This window comes from Ambystoma mexicanum, chromosome 6p (genome assembly GCF_040938575.1).
Source record: "Ambystoma mexicanum isolate Mex_15411 chromosome 6p, UKY_AmexF1_1, whole genome shotgun sequence".
NCBI lineage: Eukaryota > Metazoa > Chordata > Amphibia > Caudata > Ambystomatidae > Ambystoma > Ambystoma mexicanum.
In genome coordinates, this window is record NC_090935.1 from 1,043,771,797 (window position 1) to 1,043,795,518 (window position 23,722).

The window sequence follows — 23,722 nt, forward strand, 5'->3', positions numbered from 1 at the left end:
TGAGAAGAGTCTTACCCCAGTAAAAGGTTATCTACCAAAGAATTATCCCAAGGGATACTATGATACAATAAAATATGACTATTTATCACCATAATAAAATACCACAGAGTTAGGTGTAACTCCTCCAGAAAATATATCTAACACCAGAGCAAAGGTAAGAGGCAAATTGTGAATGAAGATCATTACCAGGGTCTTACGCTCACCTGGTTTCTGCGGGGACATTGGGGCACGGTTGCAGCCCTCCCTGTAACCGACTCTCCTTGGTCAGGCTTCATTCCCTGCTCCCATGTTGTGGACTGTGCTGGTTGTTGGTACTGCCCCTGCGAGAATACAAGAGGCCATGATAATGCTGTTGTATGCCTGTGGTCTCCCTCAAACCCTTCTTCCCAGAATTTGGTGAGCATGCGCCTACCCATATAGTCTCACCTGTTTAATTATGATGGCAAGCTCTCCACGTCCTGCTCTCACTGCTGGGGTGCTTTTAGATAGACTGAGTTTCTTCTCTGGTCCATGTGCCCCACTTCAAAGGTACGTATCTTTCGGTAATGATTATTGTCGGTCTTCTTTTGTAATGTATTTTTCCTTGATTATTGTCTGAATGTCTTCTAATGTCTTTCCTTCTTCCCAATAGGTGATATGAGGCCCATCGGAATTGTGGTGCAAGAAGCGAGCCCCAATGGAGAAAAAGAGTGGTCACAATGTCCCAATAGGTGTTAAGTTTGGTTCTTAGGTCAAGTGCGATGATTGGTTTGAGCGCGACCTTAGGGTGATGTCTTTATAGTTTTTCTAACCTTGTTTGTCCTTTTCTCTTGCAGGGATGGCCTGGCGAATTCAGACTGGAATGCTGTTATCCGAAGATCTGCCAGCAGATGAATCCGTGATGATGCTGGCCAAAGGTGGACTTCCAAGTAAGTGTTGAGGCTGGAAGTCGAAATTAGGTAAGGATGCGCTCCGACTGCGGTTGCTGCTGGAATCAGGTAAGGATGCGCTCAGACTGTGGTTGCTGCTGGAATCAGTTAAGGATGCACTCCGACTGCAGCTGCTGCTGGAATCAGGTAACGATGCGCTTCAGGCAGAGATAAGCGTTACGCTGCTATAAGCAGACTAACGTGAAGCGCTTGCATGCGGGCGGGGGCAGGCTTAAATAGCCTGTCCCGGCCACGCCCATTTGTTCTGACTTGTGGCTCCACCCTGCGACTCCCGGGAAGATGCTGCACGGGCAGCCCAATGCGCTCCTATGGCCACGCCTGACCTGGAGGCACGTGGAGACCCTGCAGGGGAGAAAATAGCACGTGCACCAGAATAAAAGTGTGCAGAGCACACTTTGCCATGAGCCTGGCACCAAAGGCGCCAGAACAGGTTCCAACTGGACCCTTTATGTAGTGGAGCTTGTGGTTCTTGCCCTGTGGCCATGACACAGGGTTAGCTTGAAAGGTGACGACAAGTCAATGAGTACCAAAGTTTTTATTTTTTTCATTTATTGTACATGGTTTAAAGGAAATCCTTTACAATTTAAATAATATCAAATGAAAAACAGACATAATGCATACATTTGCACAGATAGTAAAAAACACGGAAAATTCCACTTTAGATCATAAAAAATAAAAAATAAAAAGTTTAAAAATAATATTTACAACTCCTAACATATCCAGTACATTCAGTGAATTTAGACATCTTTGCCACAGAAAGTCAGTATCAAAAAAGAAGCAGCCATGATTCATATATTTGCAAAAATAGTGAATAAAAAGCAAAATTCCACTTTAGATCATAAAGAAATAGATTTGAAAAAAAATTGCAACTGCTAACGTATCTGATACATTCGGTGAGTGTAAACATCTTTGCCACAGAGAGTGAGTGTCTATCCAGTTTGCTGATAGAAATAACCTTCCCAAGTAACTGCTTCTCTCGACATTCAAAGATGTGCAAGCCAATATTAGATGCTTTGTTGTTTCTATAGGCTCATGGTCTTTACAAAATCTACAAAAGTGCTCCGCCACTGTAATTTCCCCACGTCTTTCAAGGATATCACGCGTGGCGAGGAGGTTCCATCTAAAACATAGAAATATTGTTCTATGAAAAATGCAGGGAATAAATTAAGATAGCATGGCACAAACCCCCTCTTTCATGTTCATGTCTAAGATGGCTCATAGACGAATACCTATCGAATTTTTCCACTGTCTCGACTCAATCTAGGTCATACAAGAGCTTCTTGACCTTTGCAGAATTCGCTATCAAAAAGGCTGCGTCCACATTCAGTTCTTCCAACATTTGGCTGCAATAGCTTTGAAAATCGTAAAGAAAATGGGCTCTGACCCCTCACTGCTTCACTTGCATTGCATCACCCGTGCATTTATAAAGCAAGGGTACCACAGGAGACAGCAATTCCAAATATAACTGCAGACAATTCCATTGTACTCTTTCAGGGAGGTTAATCCCATCTCAAACCTAATAGCAGAAATAGGAACGCAACTGGATATTCGCAATATTCTCCTCCACAGCTTGGCCTCAATTTGATCCAAGCACTTTGGGGCCTGATCAAAATACAATTCCAAGCCATATGTGATTTTAGGGATACATTTCCCTTCCTAACATTTTACAGCTGGTCTGATCGAAAAGCAGTCAAATTTCTGATTCGCCGTTGCCATTTGTTTAGAAAGTAATAAGGCTTTTTGGTTCAAGATTTGATGAAGCACGGAGGTGGAATTCCTTGCTGAGAAGTAAAAGCCCAGGTAGCTCATGCTAGAAGATGGAAACAAAATTGCACCATTAGCGGGCCATACTAACCAGGACTTTTTAACCCCTCTGCCAAACGTGAGAATTTTAGTTTTAACAGCGTTAATTAATTGAACGTTGACTGCAGCAAATTTAGAGAAAGCAGACAATAACCTTCTTATGCCCACGCGGGAGTGGTCAAACAACAAAAAATCATCCTCGTATGCTAGCCATATATATTTTCCAATGCCCAGTTTGGGGGAGGCCAAGGATGCTTTACTTAGGTATTTCGGTATGTCTGACATGTACATATTGAAAAGAAAGGGCGCTTACCTACAACCGTGTCTGAGGCCAGACAGGGTTGGAATACAATCTGACATCCTGCCTTCTCTGGTCAGTCATACTCTCATCCCCAAATTCCCATGGAGGACCATGATCATTTTCAACAGTCCATTTGGCATACCCGAGACATTTAACTTCCACCACAAGCACCTACGGTCCACTTGATCAAAGGCCCCGGAAAGGTCTATATAGGCCACATAGGTGGGAAGAGATTTATCATGCAAGGAATTTTCCTGAATTGCCCTTACCACCAAGCCGTTAATGTTAGTCCAGTACCCAGTTCGGAAACCTGTCTGGAAGATAGAAAACCTATTCACAGAAGAAGCCCAGTCTTCCAAATAAGGCATCAAAAGAGAGGCAAAAATCTTACTCTCTGAATCCAAGAGAAATATTGGCCTATAGTTTCATGGATCCGAACGCGTCCCTTTCTTGCATATAGGGACCACTATAGCTGTATTCCAGGAAGGTGGAATGACTTGGGTTTCAATTATACTGTTACAAAATCACCAATGCGTTTGTCCAATTAAAAGGGTCAGCCCTTAATGTACTATTAGTCAGGCCTTTCAGCCTAGCCACTTTAGAGGGCTTGCATAATCTAATTAATTCAGCCACCCTCTCAATGTCAACCCACATTTCAGAGCCCTCTGGTACTTCTACTAGAGAAACTACCTCCATAAGTTCCTGTTTTGCATTCCCTAGAGAATAAAGCTTGGAAAAATGAACAACCCAATCTTTCTCCAAAACTGTACTCGTCTGGGATAAGAGTAAAGGAACATCGAGGCCGTTAATCATTGTCAAAAATGCACTAGTATCCTTATTGATCAATATCTGGAATATACTTTCAGCGTCCCTTTTTGAAAGCTCTTCTTTCCTTTGGTTACAGAAATGTTTGTACCTTTGTTTTAACAGTCTAGCTCTGTCCACTAGTAGCGGACACACACTGCTATTCCACCTCAATATTTTGATTTCATGCCTCATCATTCGTTTTTTATAGCAAGGGTTTCATCATATACATGTCGATGACGCCTTGTATTATACTTTACCCTAATGCTCCCTCCTCTTATCAACCTTGCCATTAGTTCCTCCACAGTGGAATCTAAAGCCAGAACATTAAAAACTCTCAGCTTCCATTCCAGTGTAGAGGACAACATAACCCGCTTGAATGAATCATTCAGAGAATGTATGTTATGTGGAGACCATTTGATTCCATTCTTCCTGCAAGAACAGAGAGATCTGCCAAAGAACTTTCCAAATTTTGCTGCAATTTGTAGTCAAAGGGGATATTAAATGTAGCACTCAACATACTATGATCATTCCAACAGTTTCTTTCTATAGTAAACTCTAATCAGAGGTCCTAGAGAGGTTGGCTCACAAAGATATAGTCCAATGTATACTCAATCAAACCCCTAGACCATGTGGATGCACCCCCCTTCTGTTTTCGAGTGTGTACATTTAGGAGCATCAACCCCTGTGAGAGTGTTGCATTAAGCCATTTTAATCCTTCCCGGGACTTTCTATCTGGTTTAACCAAAATACAGAACTGGTCCCACACAGTAGAAGATTTTTCAAAACGGGAGACAAACATTCTGCATTAAGATCCCCTCCCAACACCACCTGACGGAGGCCCCCCTTCAACTGTGATGGAATTATCAGGTCATTCAGCATGTAAATGACCTCATCCAACGCTCTCATTCCTGAGTGCCAATATACATTTGCTAAGAGTATTGTACATTTTCCCTACCGATCTACCACTTCAACAGCTAGTATTCCGTAAGTGGAATTCAATATCTCCCAGGCAGTTAGGCCCAGTCCACTATGGATGGCAATCACCATTGCACCTGCAGGGCGATCCCCAGAGCTAGGTTTTGCAATTTGAGCAAATATTCTATACCCATCTAGGAGAGGGGGTGTAGTAAACCAAGTTTCCTTGAGGAAAATAACGTCCCCCTTTTTCAGTGTTGCAAGGGTTGTTACATGAGTTAACAAGTGGGTATTTTCCAGAGAAATCCAAGATAAAGGTTTTAGTTCCGTGGCAACCTCAGTATCAGCCCCACCCCTATTATCATTATCGTCCCTATTTCTGTAGCCAAGTAGGAGCTAATTATTGGCCAGCTTGCCATCTTACCCATTTGTTGTCCCAACCATAAACATTCCCCTCTCTGTCCCTATTGACATTGGGCTGCTATACAGGGGCTTTTGCACATGGTGGGTAGAATTTGGTTTCAAGTTCCCTTCCCTGTGACACATCAAAGCCCAAACTCTATAAATGTTCCTTTTGAGATAGTATCAGATCCATAACCACTCTAGATCCAAAAAATAAACAGACAGACTTGGTGTCCCCTTTGACAGGGAAGAACACTCTATCGATGTCCTCCGATGACAAGGATCTTAATAATGCATGTTCAGCAAAAATCTTAAGAATGTTCCAACAATTTAAATATACAGGCACTATGTCTCCCAGGAGACTAGATATATCAAGGAAATGTTCACCCAATTGCGTCACCCTAGACAAACCTGGGCCTTATAAAAGTCTAGCATTTGTGTTTTTGAAAGAATCATACAATTTAGGTAGATAAACAGAGGATTCTCCAAGTGTTCCTACCCTTGATAGACGATGGACACTGTACGGTTTCTCCGAGCTTTGATCCCATGTTTTAGATTTTATTTTAAGCAAGTCGTCCTTTCTCAAGGAAGTCTGCAAACTCAACCCTTTCGAACACTGATTTCCAACATTACTAAATCTCCTCTGATTTCCAGGCATATATAGTTTGCCACGTTGGTGTTTGCACTCTCCAGGCGTCGGGCCCCATTGTTGGCTATCGGCAGATAGCACGCAGAGGGGGAATATTCAGTCTTTGGTAAAACATGATTTAGCATGCTTAATGACAGTTCCCTGTAAAGAGCCTCCCAGATTAATCATCGGAGGCATGCCAATTACTGGAAGAATATCTAACTTCACCTTTCTCAGAAAATTCAAATTTCCCAGCCGACCTGTTGGAGCAGTGGACAGAACGGCTTGGTTTGTAATTGGATTTGTGAGGCCCACCACTTCTCTCTGAAGCCCCACTGACAAGCCCCGACAGTTGCACTTCACATTTCTTATTTGATGGACATGACTTGATGGCGGGAATATCCCTTGGCTCAGATAACCCTTCTGATTTTAAATCCACTGTAATTAGAGGCAGAAGAGAATCAGATTGTGTCACAACGTTCATAGGGCCTTGAAGATAAGGTACTGTAGATGTTACAGCCATTTTACCGCCTATGGGTCCCTTTCCGTTTCCAAGTGAATTAACAAAAAATTGATGAAGCACTGTTTATTTTTAGCAACTTTATTCATTTTGGTTACAGCATAAAAGGTTAGTTAGGCACACTAGACAAACCCGCCTCTCATTTGACATAGAGAAAATACATTTAACCATTCCCCCCTCAATCCCCATTGTGATCACCCCCATGGTTTGTGAGTCGTTGACGCCCATAGGTGGCATGGAGGCCACTAAAGTCTCATAAATGTTGTCACCAACTGTGGCTGAAAAGTTAACGCTGGGAATCGGCTATGGTATTCCAGCACTGGGGCCCAGCAGTCAGTGAAGTGATGCAAAGCTCCTTCTTTTGCTGCTGTGACTTTCTCAGCCACCAGGATTTCCAAAACTTTTATCCACCAGAGGGGTATCAGGGAGCCCTCCTGTGCCTTCCATTTTCTTGGCCGACAGTAGCAGATGTGTGAGCAGTTTGACTGTACGCCCTGTTTTGGGGGAACAGTCTGGACTCGCTACTCCCAGGAGGATGACCTCTGGATCCATGGGCAGCTTGTGCTGAGTTATGTCCTCAATAACGTGTATGATCACTACCCAGAAGGCCCGCACAGTCGGGCAATCCCACCACATATGGAAGAAGGACCCCGTGTGCCACAACGCCTCCAACAGCTCGGGTCTATGGGTGTGTGGCAGGGGTGCAGGTGTTTCGGGGAGTAATACCAGTGGTGGAGGAGCTTCAGTGCACATTCCTTATTTCTGATGCTTCTGGAGGTTGAGTTGATTTGTGTCCATATCTCCACCCATGTCTGGTCCTCGATGGGGTGCCCTAGGTCCGCCTCCCACCTGGCCATGTACGAAGGTCTGATCTGCCTGGTGATCTGCCCCCGGTGTGAGCCTTCCTGGAGCGCGTGCTCGAGAGGATGTAGGTCCCTTGTGGCCACCTGTCTGACCTCCAGCTGCGAGGTCCAGTGCTTAATCTGGGCATATGTGAATCACTCCTTCTCCGCCAGATGAAAGTGGCTCTTGCATTCCTCGAAGCTGAGTGGGGTGCCACTCTCGTAGAGTTGTGAGAGGGTCTGAAGGCCTCCTCTGGACCATCCGCTAAAGTTTGCTGTATCCATTCTGGGAGAAAAATCTGGATGTCGTAGGACCAGGGAGAGTAAGCCTGGACCCTTAGGAAGCTTCTTACTGCACCAGACCCATGACCATGCGTCCAGGGTTGCTTTGGTAGACGATAGTATAATTGGCCAACAACTGTGAGTAAAGCCTGCAATGTGTAACAGGGAGTTTAGCTGAAGCAGGCTTTTAGCTTGTTTGATGCATGTCCATTTTGGGGGATGTATTCGTTCCACCCAAGCCGAGGAACTTTAGATCTGAGCTGCTATGAATAGTTCATGAGGTCGGGAAGACCCATACCTCCCCACTTGGCTGCTCCAGTCATGACCTTCAACGGGATTCTGGCCCTGCGCCTCTTCCAGATGAATTTCGAGAGTTTCTTTTGTATCTGCACCAAGGGTTGTTTCGGGGAGGGGGAACCAGCAGAGTAGAGCACAAATATAGGAGACTAGGGAGGAGGTTCATCTTGCATGTTGTGACCTGGCTCAGCAAAGAGATTTGTTGGCCGTCCCAGCGCTTCAAGTCAGTTTCCAGCTCCCTAAATAGGGGGGGGGGGGAGTTTGCTGCATAAAAGTGTTTCGGGTCAACTGTAAGACGTATCCCCAGGTAAGCCGAGGACGTGGTGCTCCATGACAGCGGGCAGTGCATCTGGAGATATGCCATGTAGGGTGCATCCAAGTTAATCCCCAGTGCCTTTGATTTAGAGTAGTGTACCTTGAATCCAAACACTCGTTTGAAGGCTTTCAGTTCGTCCAGGATGATGGGAAGAGAGGACTAACAGTCAGTGATGGAGATAATCACATCATCGTCATACTGATCATAAACTGCTTGCCGTTTATGTCCAGCCCAGCTATCTTGTCATTCAAGCGGATCCTTTAGCCAAACGGTTCCATAACAAGGGTGAATATCAGTGGGGAGAGTGGGCAGGCCTGTCTTGTCCCACACAAGAGCGAGATCAGGGTTGAGGTCTTTTGGTTCACTCTCAGTGACGTGCTTGGGGCTTGGTAATTGGCTAACAGCGTCCTGCAGAATGAGGGGCCAAACTGGAATGCCTCCAGTGTAAGTTGCATAAAGTTCCAGTCCACCCTGTCAAAGGCTTTAGTAGCATCCAGGGTTAGGACTGCTAGGCTCAGTCGGTTTTGGGTGGCCACCTCGATGAGATTGAGGGCTCAGTGAATGTTCTCCCCTGTGCTTCTCCCTATGATGAATCCTGTTTGGTCCTGGTCTATGATGGATGGTAGGACCAGCACCAGCCTATTTGCCAACACTTTCGAATATGCGTTTGTTTCTACATTAAGGAGAGATATAAGCCTATATGAAGAGCACTCCTTTGGGTCCTTGCAGGGGTTCAGGAGCATGATTGTAGTGGACTCCTGCATAGAGGGGGGGTTATGGTGCCTGTGTCTCGGAATGAGTTAAAGAGCTCTGTCATCAGGCCCAGGAGAAGAGGGCGAAAGAGTATATCAAACTTAGGCACTGGGGAGCTAGGATTCAGAGTTTTAAGCACTTCCTAAATCTCTTCAGCTGTGATAGTAGCCTCCAGGGAGGATCTGTCTGTTTCCGAAAGGGGCGGAAGTCTGGCACATGTTATCAATTGTTCCTGTTGTGCTTGTTGGCAAGGGGAAGAAGTCAGTGTGTCGGCCAGCTGGGTTGCCGCTACCCATAGTTTTGCCTCTTCTCCATACAGTATCGTGCCCTCCGGGCTCTTCAGAGCAGTGATGGCTAGCTTACTTACCAGGAATCTGTAAGCCTTGTTGCCGTTTACATAATTGCCCTGCTTTGTCCTAATCAGAGTCTGATCTGTGTCCTCTGCATAGTGTGCCTCTAGTTTTGTGTGGGCCAGCCGCACAAGTTTCCTCTTCTGAATTGCCTCAGCCACTGCCATCTCTTTCTCCAGCTGGTCCTTTCTTGCGGCTCGTCTTTTCCTATGTGCAGCAGCCTGGGCTATTAGTTCCCCCCTGATTACCGCGTTCATGGCTTCCAATCTTGTTGCTGTAGAGGTGAGATGCGGTGGGTTTTCCTTAAAGTAGTTATGGATCGCCTTAGTTATGGCATCCTGCACTGTCATGTCATGTAACATTGGTACGTAGAGGACCCTCCAGGTGTCCACGACTCCCACAGTCCTGAATAGATGACAAAGGCCTAGTGCGATTTTGAAGTCTCTGGGTGTTGGGGCCCCGGATTTGTCCAACAAGGGGTTGAGGACCCCATTGAAGTTGCCCCCTACGACTACTCGGCCTTCGATGAATGGGAGGAGGGAGGACTCCAGGTTGGTGAGGAAGGCCTCCTGGCCATCATTTGGTGCGTAAACGGCAATCAGCATTTGGATTTGGCCATAGAGATCTCCCTTTACCGCCACATATCTGCCGTCCGGGCCTCGCAGGTTCCTCCTTTCCCTAAAGGGCGTGCCCTTCGCCAGTAGAATCGCTGTGCCCCCTCTCTTACTGATTCTTGACGCCAGGTATTGTACTGGGAAAGCCCATCCTTGAAGCCTTGGAAAATCTTCTGCAAGCAAATGTTTCTCCTGGAGGAACACCACTGAAGCCTGGAGGTCTTGCAGGCGTGTAAGGGTAGATTTGCACTTTTCAGGGCAGTTCAAGCCTCTGACGTTCAAAGAAATGTAGCACAGCTTCATATGTGGCAGGGGAACCCGCCGTCCTCCTTCAGCAGTCAGGTTGGGGGAGGGCAAGCTACCGGGGGGGGGGTGTTGTCTTCCAGCGATAGGATGTGAATATTGGTCTGCTGCAACCAGTTTTAGTGTTATCCAAACCAGGGCCAAACGTGGCCCTACTACCAGCAGGGCCAAAAAGGGGCCCAACCAAAAAACACAAAAACCAAAATTCAACCTAACTAGGCCCAACGAGCCTCGGGCTGCAGTGACTGTTCATGTACTCGACTGGGGCATTTCGTGGGACGCCCGGGTGCCGAGAGCGTATGTTCCGGCACAGAGACCTAGCAGCTTCTCGTTAGTTCTGTGCGGCGGGTGGCTTTTCTCCGCTAGGGACTTTCATCCAGCGGTTCCGCTGTGACCTCGGTGTCGAGCTTCGCGCCTTATCTGGGGACGAAGTTGTCAAATCCTTGTCGGGGGTTGAGAGTTCCCCTCCCATGATGCCTCCGGCTTCTTCGAGAGAATGAATCACCCTTGTCTGTCCTTCGAATAAGAATTGGAGCGAGGCCGGGAAGAGCCACCGATATTTGATCTTTTGGTCCGGGAGGAAGACAGCAGCTGCGCGGCTCTCCGCGTTGGACTGTGGAGGGGGATAGGTCCTGGTAGAGTTGTATAGCGGCTCCTTGGTATGTCAGGTCTCCCTGTGTGCAACTGGTGGACATGATTTCTTGCTTTGTAGTAAAAAGGTGAACCCTGGTGATCACCACTGCGGAATCAGAAGTGGACGCGCCCCTGCGTCCTCACAGTCTATGGGTATGATCTAACATAAGTAGCGATATATCGCAATCCGGGTGGAGAGTTTGGGAAAGGTCGCCGATGTAGGCCAGTAAGGCTTGTTCTGATATTGAGGTGGGGACCCCTCTACTGCGAATGTTATTTCTGTGGGCCCTATTTTCCAAGTCTTTCAGCTTGCAATGCATATTTTCGGTGTTGTCTTCTAGAGATTGAGTTTTCCGCTGCAGCTCAGAAATCTGGGCCGAGTGATCCAGGACCTGGTCTTCCGTGTCACCTACCCTGTGTTCCACCTCTTACATTCGGTTGTCTAATCCCTCTATTTTAGTCATGACCTCTGACATACTATTGCAGAACACCATCTTGATGTCTGCTAGGAGGCCATGGATATCGTCCTTTGTGGCCCATTGGCTCTGGTATCTTTCATGTGATGAGGCCCGTGTTTGGATGGGGTCCGTCTTCTTGAGTTTCTCTTGCAGATGCAGCATGTTGGCTATGTCTGCCGATCTCAGGCTTTTGTGCTTGGACATCCTAATACAGAAGGTGCTGGGTAGACGGCGATCTATTGCTGGGGAGGGTCTCCGTGGCCAGGGGTGTTGTCTATGTCTCTCAGCGTGGCTGTGTCTGCAACAATGAGATAGGCTCCCTGCGTGAGTTTGGGGGGCGGGGGATATCCATTCCACCTTCAGGGGGCCTGCTAGCAGAGTGCCGGACCTTCCCTTGACAATGGTGCTGGTGCTAGCTCTTTTGGATGGATAGGCCCCAAGTATGTCCAGGGGGTGATGCCTATTCGGGGGACTGTCTAGCTGAGATACCTGGGGGGGGGCACAGCCCCTTGCAGCCGCTTCTTGGGCTCTCGCCAGCTAATCCTCATTGCCTGGGCCCCCTGTGCACTCCCCTAGCCCCCAAGCTGGGTGTGCCTGAGGTCCGCTGGGGTCTCTGCTGTCTGCCCGCCTGGCGTGCTGTGGGTGGTGGGTGATGGGGATCCTCTCTGCTTTATTTTGGTGGCCTGCCCCTGCTGCAGTGGGGTGTTATGGTTCCCTTCTTCAGTGGGCCTGTGTGGCTGGGGCTGGGTATGTGTAGGCCTGCTCGTACGTCTGCCTTTTCTGCGGCGGGCGGCTCTGGCCTCTGCTTGCGGGATGGTGCCCTTCGCAGCTGGGCCGCTTTGGGTCCCACTCAGGTGGTGTTAGTGCTGGTGACCACCTTTGCGGGATATTCCGGGTGGTGCAGTGGGTGTACGAGGCTGAGGTGGTGCATGGGCGGGGAGGGATCTCCCTGTGTCCCCCATAGGCTCCGGGCACTCAGGGGGAGAGGAGCCACAGGAGAACTGATGCAGTGGGGGCCTCTTACGCTCTGAGGTTTCTGTCAGTTCTTGGTTCTTCCCCTCCTGTCGCTGCATGCCTGCGCCCGCGGGAAGCTGGGCCGGACAGAGATCACCTGCAGCTTCTCAGCCAGCCCCGGGGCTGTTAAGTGGGTGCGGGCGCTGCAACCTATTCTGCTGGGGGTCAGTGGGGTGCGATTCCCTCCAGGCATAAGCAGCTGTTCTGCGAAGGCCAACTCCTCCTCCCTGGCTTGGCGCTTCCAAACAAAATAAATACAAAACACAAATACAAATACAAGTGGCCGCCATCTTGGTTTCAGGACCTCGTCCGAAGCGCTGCTTCTGCCGACCAAGTTTTCCCAAGCTTCACTGCTCCGATTTTAGTCTGTGTTCGAGCACCAGTGTCGGGAAGGGTTCAGCCACCTGCTAGGGTAACTCCTCACCTGGAACAATGATGTAGAACGGGCGTATAGTAGCCAAAGCCCGGACGTCCCACAAATTTCTTAGTGAGGCGTCCACATCGTCGGTGCCTCAAGCCACGCCACCGACGAAGCACTTTTAAGTCCAAAGGTGGGATGGTTTGGTTCAGGGCTGCTCCTTTCATCGGAGATAGTTGGTGAATAAAAACATTTTGAGAGGTCACCTTTGCCGGGGCTGGCCCTTGCTCAGCCACACCGCCCTCCAGTGGAGTCAGTGCCTGTGTTGGACTCCTTCTCAGGGCAACTGTTTTTTCCTCGCCTCTGTCAGGGAGAGATTTTGCAGAAATGTCCACGACGAAACGTTTTTCTTTAAGTTACCTTTCTGCCTTTTAGTTTTCTTCCAACTTAGCCTCTCATCCCCAAGAGATTCATCCAAGGGAGACTGTTCTTTCACCATTTTAGAACCTTCTGAGTCGCAATCATCAGTTTGATCACATTCCTTTATGGAGGTAATAGATGGGCATTTATGGTCATCCAGAATGGAATCCTCAATCACAATTACTCAATCTTCATGGACATTGTCTGTCAGGTTTTTTGTGAGTTTTTCCAGGATTGCCGTCGGACCGAAAGATGCTACATGGCCCAAACATGCCTCCAGGTCTTCAAGCTTTATGCCAATTGAGTTTGGAATATTGGTATGATTGTTTACTTCTTCCCAGATAGTGCCATAAATATGAACAAAAGAACTTAGCTTGGCCATAAAATCGGTCAAGTCTGTAGAAGTCCCTGGCCGTGAAATTTCACAGCTCTGTTTGTTCTCTTCACTTAGCGGCAGCATATCCATGCCAACTGCCTCATCAGCATGTTCAATAATACTAAGGTCCGTTAGGGGCTCCATCCGAGTTCAGTCAAGAACAGCTGCACAACACGTTAGGTTCCTAGCTCGAATATCAGTACTAAATCCCACTGATTTTGCGAAGGAATCTGTAAAAATTTTTTACCAGCAATTGGAGACTGTATATGTCTTGCCAGAGGGCTATGTGGCCTTTTTCATGTTTTCCCAGTTGTATCTTAGGGATGCACTGTTGTATTTCATAAGTAGAAGAGGTATTGGCTTCCTTATGGCTTTTCAGTGTAATAGCCTTCATTGGGGTTCCAAATTTGGGAGCCATATTGTCCTGTAAGGCCGTTCCAATAGCAATATAATCATATGCGGCCGGGATATCCGAACAGGAATCAAAGAAGGGCCAGCAATTTGTGGAGTTGGTTGTAAGCTGTTATCTGATATGGTTTGACTTCTCAAACGTGTGCAAAAAGACTTACTTTTTTGGGCTATATTAATTTCTCGTACCATCACTGGTTAAAAGGGTTGCTGCCCCGCAGTTGCCAGTGGGACAAGAGTTAATGTTACAGTATAGCTAGCCAGAACTTCATAGTCCCTTCCAGCTAGGTGAACGAGTGGAGACAGGTAAGCCTTTAGTCCAAATGTTGCTGCGCTCCGATGGCATTGGTAAACTATCCCAAAGTGAATGTATCGGGTAGCAAAGGATGCTGTATGTCCAGATAACCAAAACAACAGTGCAGAGTGTGCCGTTTCCTGGAGTATATTGATTGGCCTGACTCCACCTCCAAAGATTGCCAAAAGACTCTGCACCGACTCCGCCACGCTCTGCGTAGGGCCGTTGTATTTGAGGAATAGGCTCCTCCTCCTCCTTCACTCGTCAGCTGTTCAGTGTAGGCAGTGTAGACAGACCCATTGGTTCAGTATATCTCGCACAATCACTTTGCTCTGTGTAGGGCCGGTGTATTTGAGGGATAGGATCCTTCTCCTTCACTCATCAGCTGTTCAGTGTAGGCAGTGTAGACAGACCCGTTGATTCAGTGTATCTAACACAATCCCTTTGCTTTGTGTAGGGTTGGTTTATTTGAGGCATAGGCTCCTCCTTCACTCATTAGCTGTTCTGTGCAGGCAGTGTAGACAGACCCTTTGATTCAGTGTATCTCTTCGGTACCAAAGTCACCATGGCAAATTAGGAAATCACTCCAGGTACTGATGAAGGTGTGGGGGAGTTAGAAGCCTATGGTATCATGACCAAAGCAAAGGTAAGAAGCAAACAGTGAATAAAGAGCACAACCAGGGTAGCTTGGAAGGTGAGGACAAGTCAATGAGTACCAAAGTCACAATGGCCAGTTAGGCAATCACTCCAGGTAATGATTAAGTTGTTGGGGAGTTAGAAGCCTATGTTATCATGACCAGAGCGAATGTAAGAGACAAACAGTGCATAAAGAGCATACCCAGGGGTAGCTTGGAAGGTGACGACAAGTCAATGAGTACCAAAGTCACCATGGCAGGTTAAGCAATCACTAGATATAGTGATGCTGGTGTGGGGGAGTTAGAAGCATATGGCATCATGACCAGAGTGAAGGCAAGAAGCCAACAGTGAATAAATAGCATAACCAGGTGTAGCTTGGAAGGTGTGGACAAGCCAATGAGTATCAAAGTCACCATGGCAAGTTAGGGAATCACTCCAGGTACGGATGATCGTGTGGGGGAGTTAGAAGCATATGGTATTATGACCAGGGCTAAGGTAAGAAGCAAACTGTAAATGAAGAGCATAACCAGGGTTAGCTTGGAAGGTGAGGACAAGTCAATGAGTTCCAAAGTCACCATGGCAGTTAGGCAATCACTGCAGGTACTGGTGAAGGTGTGGAGGAGTTAGAAGCCTGTGGTATCATGACCAGAGCAAAGGTATGTAGGGTATTTTGTGGAGATTTGGGGCCTGACGGTATTTTATTACCGCCGAAAAATAACTTAGCAATAATCACTCTTTGTATTCAGATTTGGCCATGTGCAACAATAATACAATGGACATGCATTATTTCAGCACCCAGACCTGCATATTTGGTATACGTGGTTGGTGGTATTTTGGTGAGCATAATTCCCTTGTTTTATTTGTGGCCCCAATGTCCAGAATCCCTTATCTTTGCTTAGATTTTTCGTGTGATCACTAGAGAGACCTCAGACCTGCATTCTAGGAATACCACATTTTCCAGTGATAGTGTTGGTGTGCCACCATGGGCGAACTCACTGACTTATTTACAACAGAGAGCTATATATGGTAGTCTTGTGGTAATTTCCACTACCTTATATACGGTAGGGAGCTATGTTCAGAGAGTCTCTCTTCCCGTTGGCTCATGTACCTCCAACGAGCTATGCTACAGTCACTCACAATTATTCATACTGATTCTGACATGCACACATCTGTCTTAAAATGACCATTGCACTGTTTAAAAATCTCCCCACATCATCGGCATTGTAATGGTAAACAATAAACATCACCCGTCTGTTTTCAAATATTTTTCTGTATTATAAAAGTTGTATTTAAACACGATCTCATTCTTTACAGAAATAAAATGGTACAGTCAAAGCATTGTCTGTGACACACTGCAAAGAGAGTGGCGGAGAACAGAACTCAAATTGCAACATTAGCACTTGATTAAGACACGCACAGGAATCCTACACTGACTGCATATTACCGTACACACTCAGCTCCCACACTTCTCATTACCTTATCTTTTTAGTTGTTCTCTTTGGCTGTTCTCTTTGTGAATGTGGCTCCCTTGGATTAACTCCAGCAAAAAGGAACGCTTGCCTTCTCAAACCGGGGTCATTGCCTGGAATTCTCAGCTTTTGCAGATAGGAATGCCTCAGCCAGTGGAAAGGTCCTTCTTTCAGCTCTCCCCAATCTCGACTGCCAAATCTTGACTGTAGTAGGACGCAGGGATCTGCATTCAGTCAGGAGTCCCACAGCCAGGTCTTCTCCCCAGTAGTGCAGAAAAATGTCTGCCTGTCTTTTTCCCCGTTACTGCCCACTAAAACTTTCCTCTCAGCCCTCTGTATGACGTGTCCCAATGAAATCCATCATCTCTCATCCTCCTACTCTTCAACAATAGCTTCGCTTATACATTTGCAATTGTTGCAAATCTGACTTCCTTCTTCCTGCAGTTACTGTGCACAAAAACACGGAGAAAAAAAATCTGCACACACATTTAAATGGCTTTCAGAGTATGCCTAATTCTGCAGTGGAGAACACATTTTGTTAGTGGGTTATGTTAAATAAGGTTTTATTAGTCATGTTAATGGTTAATAGGTTAGCTGTTAATTTTCAAATGTGTCTCTCGCACCATAGGCATTTCAGGTGAAAAATAGTGTGCATTTTTAAATGAGCACGTGTGCTTTTAACTGTAAAAATAGATTTGCATCTTATATGTTAAAATCGTTTTTGACTGAATAGCCTGTCTTTCCTTGTTAATCTGGTAACCCATATAGCAATGCACCGCACAATTGTGGTGGTGCTGCAAAAATGTGCTACTTGTGCAGTAGTGCTGTACTCTGTGCTGTAACATGCCAAATATCCTTACATATACCCTCCTTTTGTTTTTAGAACTTGGCTATAATCCAAGCCAATTCCTAAAAACAACTTGTTCTCTCTTTTTTTTTTTTTTTACAATATAGCAATCCAACAAAATGAATATTCATGTGCATCAATGAAAAATTTGCAATCAACACTTCATCTGAGTCCATCAGTTCATAAAATGTTTCACATTTGCCTTCTCAGTGGAAGTGGCATTACTTTAAGTTTAAATTTTCCAAGTCAATTAAAAACAACGAAATAAAACAACTAACTAAAACAAATAATTAATATAACAAATTAAAATAAATAATTAAAATAATAAATACGTGGAACTTCATATGCCGGAACTTTTGTTTTGTCTCTTTTGGTATGTCCCGACCAGCGATGTTATTCGGTTCATTCGAGTACTCTTTCATCTTGGCAATCTTGAATCCACAGTAGTCATCTCTTTTGGCATTCCGGTTATTTTGTCTTCACCTCCACCTGGAGGCAGGCATCTTTTGGTCTTCATCCAGGGGACTCCAGGACTCCATCGTCTCCCGTGGCCTCTGGTCCCGGAACCTCCGATCAAATAATGTTAATTGTCTAAATCAAAATAGAAAATAAACAAATTAAGTACATAGCATAATACTAACTTCATCCGTTTGCCAAAAATAAAACATGCTTGGTAAAAATATTTAGTTTATATTTTTTTCTGTTTTTTTCTGAAATTAAACACAAGTTAAAAGAAAACAAGCAGATATTCAATATTTAACACACTTCCTCTCTGCACACCAACCATGAGCTTCCATTATATGTGCATTTATTTATTTATTTATATTATATATTTTTACATATATTACAGTGTTTATGTGCCATCATAACAATCAACTTTTTTTTTTAACTTCTTTGTCACTGCCTCCTGATTACACCCATTTATTTTCTCAAGGGACTCTATCTGTTTCTACATGCTCAAGCTGCCTGATCTCATGCCTGGGATGGCATGGTTTGATTTGATTTACATGGACAAACTGCTCTATTGCTGTTTCACCTTCATTTTTCAAAATTGTATACACTACAGGAGAAACCTTATCTATAATTCGAAATGGCCCCTGCCAGGCTGCTAGAAATTTAGAATTTTTCTGTTTACTTTTTCCAAAATGAAACTTGTACACCTGATCCCCTACATTGTATTCCTTTACTGATGTCTTTTTGTCATAATATGACTTAGCACTGTCAGCAGCTCTTTCCAGATTTCTCTGCACAAAAGCAAATGCATGTTGCAAATGCCTCCTCAGTTCATCAATATATTCATGAACTGTGGATGCACTCACTAGAGTTTGCTCATGTGTTCTGTATAGTAGGTGTTGTGGTAACACCATTTTCCTACCTGTCAAGACCTCATGGGGGCTAACACCTGTTGCTTTGGCAGGAGTCGATCTGATTGCCATCAAAACCAATGGTAAACGCAAATCCCAGCTGGAACCTGCTTCTGCCACAAATTTCTTTAAAATATCCACAACAGACCTATTGCTTCTTTCAACTGTACCTGAAGACGCCGCCCGATATGCGATATGTAGTTTCCTTTTCACACCTAGTATTTGCCATACCTTACTCATTAGAGTACTTGTGAAAGGACTTCCTCTGTCTGACTCAATTCTTTGTGGCAACCCAAACCTTGAGAACACATGGTTCACCAGCAATGTGGCTGCTGTTTGCGCACTACAATCTGGTGCAGGAATGCATTCAATCCACTTTAACATCAAACATACCACACTCAAAATATAACGGTGTCCCCTGCTCGACCTTTTTAAAGGAACTACATAGTCTATTTGCAAATCTGACCATGGGAGAGTTAGGCCTCTTTTCATCAATGGTGCTCTATGCATTGGTGAAGCAGGTTTAAATTGGGCGCATACTAGACATCCTCTAGTATATAATTCCACATCTTGGGACATATGTGGCCAGTAAGCATAATCTTTTAGTATTTCTAATGTTTTTTGTGAACCTCTATGGCCTGCAGTTATGGCATCATGTGCATGGTGTAGCATTAGTCCTCTGAATGAAAGGGGTACTACCCACTGTATTTGCCCTGTTATGGACTCTCTAATCATGAGTCCATCCTGTAATCTAATTCGTGTTTTGTTCTTTAATAACACCCTCAACTCTTCTTTTCCCATACAATCTTTTTCTGTTAAAGGATTTTGTTCAGGATCTATCAAATGATTATAATAGATTCCCAAAATTTGATCATTCTTTTGTGCCTCAATCAAATCTTGGTCTAGCGTGTCATGACTCCACTGCACCACCGGTTGATCTACCTCCTTTGGTGCTTTAGAACGTGTGACTGCATCAATTTGTATTTCACCCATTAAATAATCAATAGGTAGCAATTCTCCCATCACAGCCCCAATCTTAGCCAGATGGTCTGCCTTATCATTTCCCTCCTTATCCTCTCCTGGTGTTTTTAAATGCCCACGAATTTTTCTCCAGTATATTGTTAAATTATTTTCTGACACCAATTTGTCTATGGCTTGTATCATTTTTCCATGTTTAAGTGGCTTTTTGTTGTATGTAACCATGCCTCTTGCTTTCCAACCAGGCAAATACTCCACAAAGCTATTCCGTGCATAGTCAGAATCAGTCACCAGGACAATTTCACTGAACTTTTTATCAACTGCAGTAGCAATTGCTTTATAGATGGCTGCCAATTCCGCCACCTGACTGCTCCTATCTCCAATCCTCATCCCTATACTAGGAACGCCTTCACATTTCAACCAGACATTTCCTATTCCTGCCACTAATTGTTTATTATTGTCATTTTCAATGTGAAAAGCACAACCATCCACATATACAGTTGGCAAATCCTTGCATGTTTTTTCATCAAAATCTTTGTGTGATGATTGTTCAAATTCCTGCAAACTAGTTTCCACTTCCATTTCATTTGGTATTTGTTCAGCTGCACAGTCATGTAAGTCAGCTAACCCTTGAGCAATTGGGCTCTTTTTATTTTGTCCATATCTCACTTCTACGGGAAAACCTTGTAATGCCAGCGTCCATGAAGTGATTCTGGATTGCGCTAGATTGCCTGATCTAATTCTTTTACTCTCTAAAAATTGCAAAGGTTGATGATTTGTTTCAATAATCACCTTTTCTCCCTGAACAATGGGGCGGAAATGTTGTAGCGCCCACACAGTGGTTAATAGGGCCTTTTCACATTCATTAAATTTCATTTCAACTTGGGAAAATGCCTTACTTGCATATGCAATGGTTTTGTGATTCAAATCGTGTTTTTGTGATAACACTGCTGACATACAATGTTCAGAAAAACCTATTTCTATAAAGAAATCCCTGTCCTGTATGGGGTATGCTAAACATGGTGCCTTTACAAGACATTCCTTCAATCTAGCCACTGCATCAGAATGCTCTCTTTCCCATCTCCAGGGAGTATTTAGTTTAAGCAGTTTAGTCAATGGTTGAGTGATTTCTGCATAATTCTCAATGAACTTTCTGTTATAGCCTGTCATCCCTAATAAACTTTTTACTCCTTTCACATTTTTAGGATCTTTTAATCTTTGTATGGCCTCTATTTTCTTCCTTTGTGGATTTAGCCCATGTTCAGTCACTTCATGCCCTAGAAAGTTCACTTTTTTCTTGCACCATTGTGCTTTTTGCAAAGATACTTTGGCGCCTGCTTTCTGCAATTGGCCAAGTACATGTCTTATTTCATCAAAATGGCTTTTTAGGCTTTCATTTTTTATCAGGACATCATCCACATAAACTATTGTTCCTCTTTCCGCTGCATCCGGCATGGCCTTTCTCAAAAATATGCCAAATTCACTCCCACTATTGATGTACCCGAACGGAGCTCTAAGCCAGGCATATTGAGTCCTGTCAAATGTAAAGGAAAATAAGTGTTGTATCTCCTCTGCCAATGGCACACACCAATATCCAGATGTGAGATCTAATGTGGTAAATACATTTGAACCATGTATCTGAGCTAGGCCCTGATCAATGAATGGTAGTGGCCATCTAGATACTGGTACTCTTTTATTTAACTCTCTTAAGTCTGCACACAGCCGCCATTGACCATTTGGCTTTAACACACCTAAAATAGGCGTATTGGATGTGCTATGAATGGGCCTGATTATTCCCCGTGATTCCAAATTTTTAATAATCTCTGCCAATGATTCTAAACATGCCAGCGGTAGTCTATACTGGCGTACAAACACTGGATTTCTGCTACAACCTTCTGGTAGTGTGGCCATATGTAAATCAGTTAAACCACAATCATAAGCATCTTTTGCAAATACATCCTTAAACTCCATAAATATTTCCCTCAGATTGTTTCGATCCCCATCGCTGTCACATGCATCCGCTAAGGAGATCTGCTCTTCTACCATTCTGGAAAATTCTGGAAACTCTTCTGGTAAAGGAATCTCAGCGCTTTCCTCTAACTGTGTGGCTGTGTCTTTTTGTAGAGCTGCCACTTTTAAATATTTTGGCATCTCAGCTTCCGCTTCAATGGGCTGATTTCCTGTTTCATTTTCATTTAAATTAAATATTATGCAATCCTCTTGATGGCAGCACACTGTCTCATTTGAATCATAAGGATACACAGAATGAATTTTAAATATTCCTTTGGGCTGAGAGTCCAGGTGTTCTGGCAACTCGCCCTTGGCATCTACATATTTTTCAGGAATATTCCCAATCACCATGTTATTTAAATCTGCCGTATAATGTGATTTTTGTATGGCCATTCCTAATGGGGAGTTTTCCTCTAAATGAATATCCTGACAACCTTTATTATTTACCATGATTTTTACAGATCCCTCACCAATGTCTACCAATGGAATGTATTCATAATCCAGGCCTTCCTGTTTTATGGATTCATTCAGGCATACAAATGCATCAGAGCCTTTCATCTGCTGCCCATTTTTGCATTTCAGTGTTATTGCAAACTGTTTTGTAAATGCAGGAATAATAGTATCTTTCCTTATTTGTAATTCGACTGCATGAGGAACCAGTTGTGCACAATGATAAGCCCTTCTTTTGTCTTCAAATTCAGGTGCCGGACCACCTAGGCGTGACCATATTTTTTGATTAAGGAAATCTAACACCATACACATTCTGTGCATGATGTCATTGCCCATGTAAAATTCATTTTGTGCTCCACTCACTATCCATACATTATGGTAAATTATTTTCTGCCCAATGCTAATTTTAAGCATGCATCTGCCTGCAATTCGGTTTTCAAAGTCTGGACTGTCCAACCCAGAAACATATTGGTTTTTAATCCTAAATTTCGGGATTTCTTCCCTCTCCATAATTTTTTGCAACAATTTCTCATTAATGAAACTCCTTTCATGTTCAAGTGCTAAAGTGGCTTTTATTGTTTTAAGATAATCATTTATACCAACATGAACCCATGGTTGCTCATCTTCCATGTGTATTTCTGCCAGAGTGGTAATGTGTTTTTCTGAATCTGTTTTAGGAACAATATTCTGTTTGCATGTTTTCTCTTTTAAATAGAAACGTAATGTGTGCTCATCTATGGCAGTCTGCCAATCTTTCCTTGGGTCCAAGTATATTTGTACAGGTAGTTTTTCATTGTCGCTCTGATCTTTGTCTTGACACATTAATATAACAGTGACACTAGGTATGCAGCTATTCTGGAGATATACCTCCACAGCATCATTTGTTTTGGCAACGGTGTGACATTCTTTTATATTGCTGTTTTGTGATTTTAGTTTCTTAGGCCTCAATGGTTTTTTGGTTAAGGACCACAGCACTCCATTCACCCCATCTATGAGAGGAGACAATCTTTTCAGGCAATCTGTCCCCATCAGAAATGGAATTTCACAAATAGATGTGATCAATACCTCTTGTTTCATTCTGTGCTTTCCTATTTTTATGTCAACCTCAGTTACACCTATGATGGGCACCTCCTCCCCATTAAAGTTATGCACTGGGCCTTGATTTTCCTTCACTGTGATCTGACTCTGTGGAGGCCTCCCTTCATTGATACTCTTTACCAGCTCCTTGGACATAATTGTGGCCTGTGCGCCAGTGTCAATCATAGCAAAGGTGTGGCACTTTTCTTCTACAGTGATGGGTGCATAATATCTGTCCTCAACTTCCTCTAATACACATAAGAAGTGTGAATTCTTACTGAGTTCAGGGCTCACCTTTCTCAGATCTTTCTCACTTTTGGCTAAGCACATTGGTAAATGAAAAGACATTTTTTCCTCCTTTTTACCCATTTCTGTGCGAGATATTTTATTCATTTCTCCATGTTCAGAGGTTTTTTGGAGTGTGGCCACTGTTCGCCCATCCATCTGGGTAACATCAGAGACCACATTACAACCTTCCAACTGAACATGTGTAACAACATCATTCAGCAATTTGTCATTTTTTAATTCTGTGCATTTGTGATCATTTAGTGTAATACCAGCCCTTTCAGCCTCTTCAAAAATATGTGGCTCAAAGAATTCTTCAGGTGATTGACTTGTACCCTCCTTGTGAGTATTTCCTTTTTCTGTCTGTGTTTGGTCATTGTTTTGCTTGCCCAGGGAAGGAGCTATGGCATCCCCACTTACTCCCTGTTCACTGGTATTCCCCATGCATGAGTCATTTTTCTTAAATCTGTTCCTTTGTTCTTTTGGAATTCCTAATGTTTCTTTTTCATTTGTGCAAATCTTTACTGTTTTATTTAGCTCTAAGTTAAACCGTACCTCTTTTTTAGAAGTATTTGCACTTTC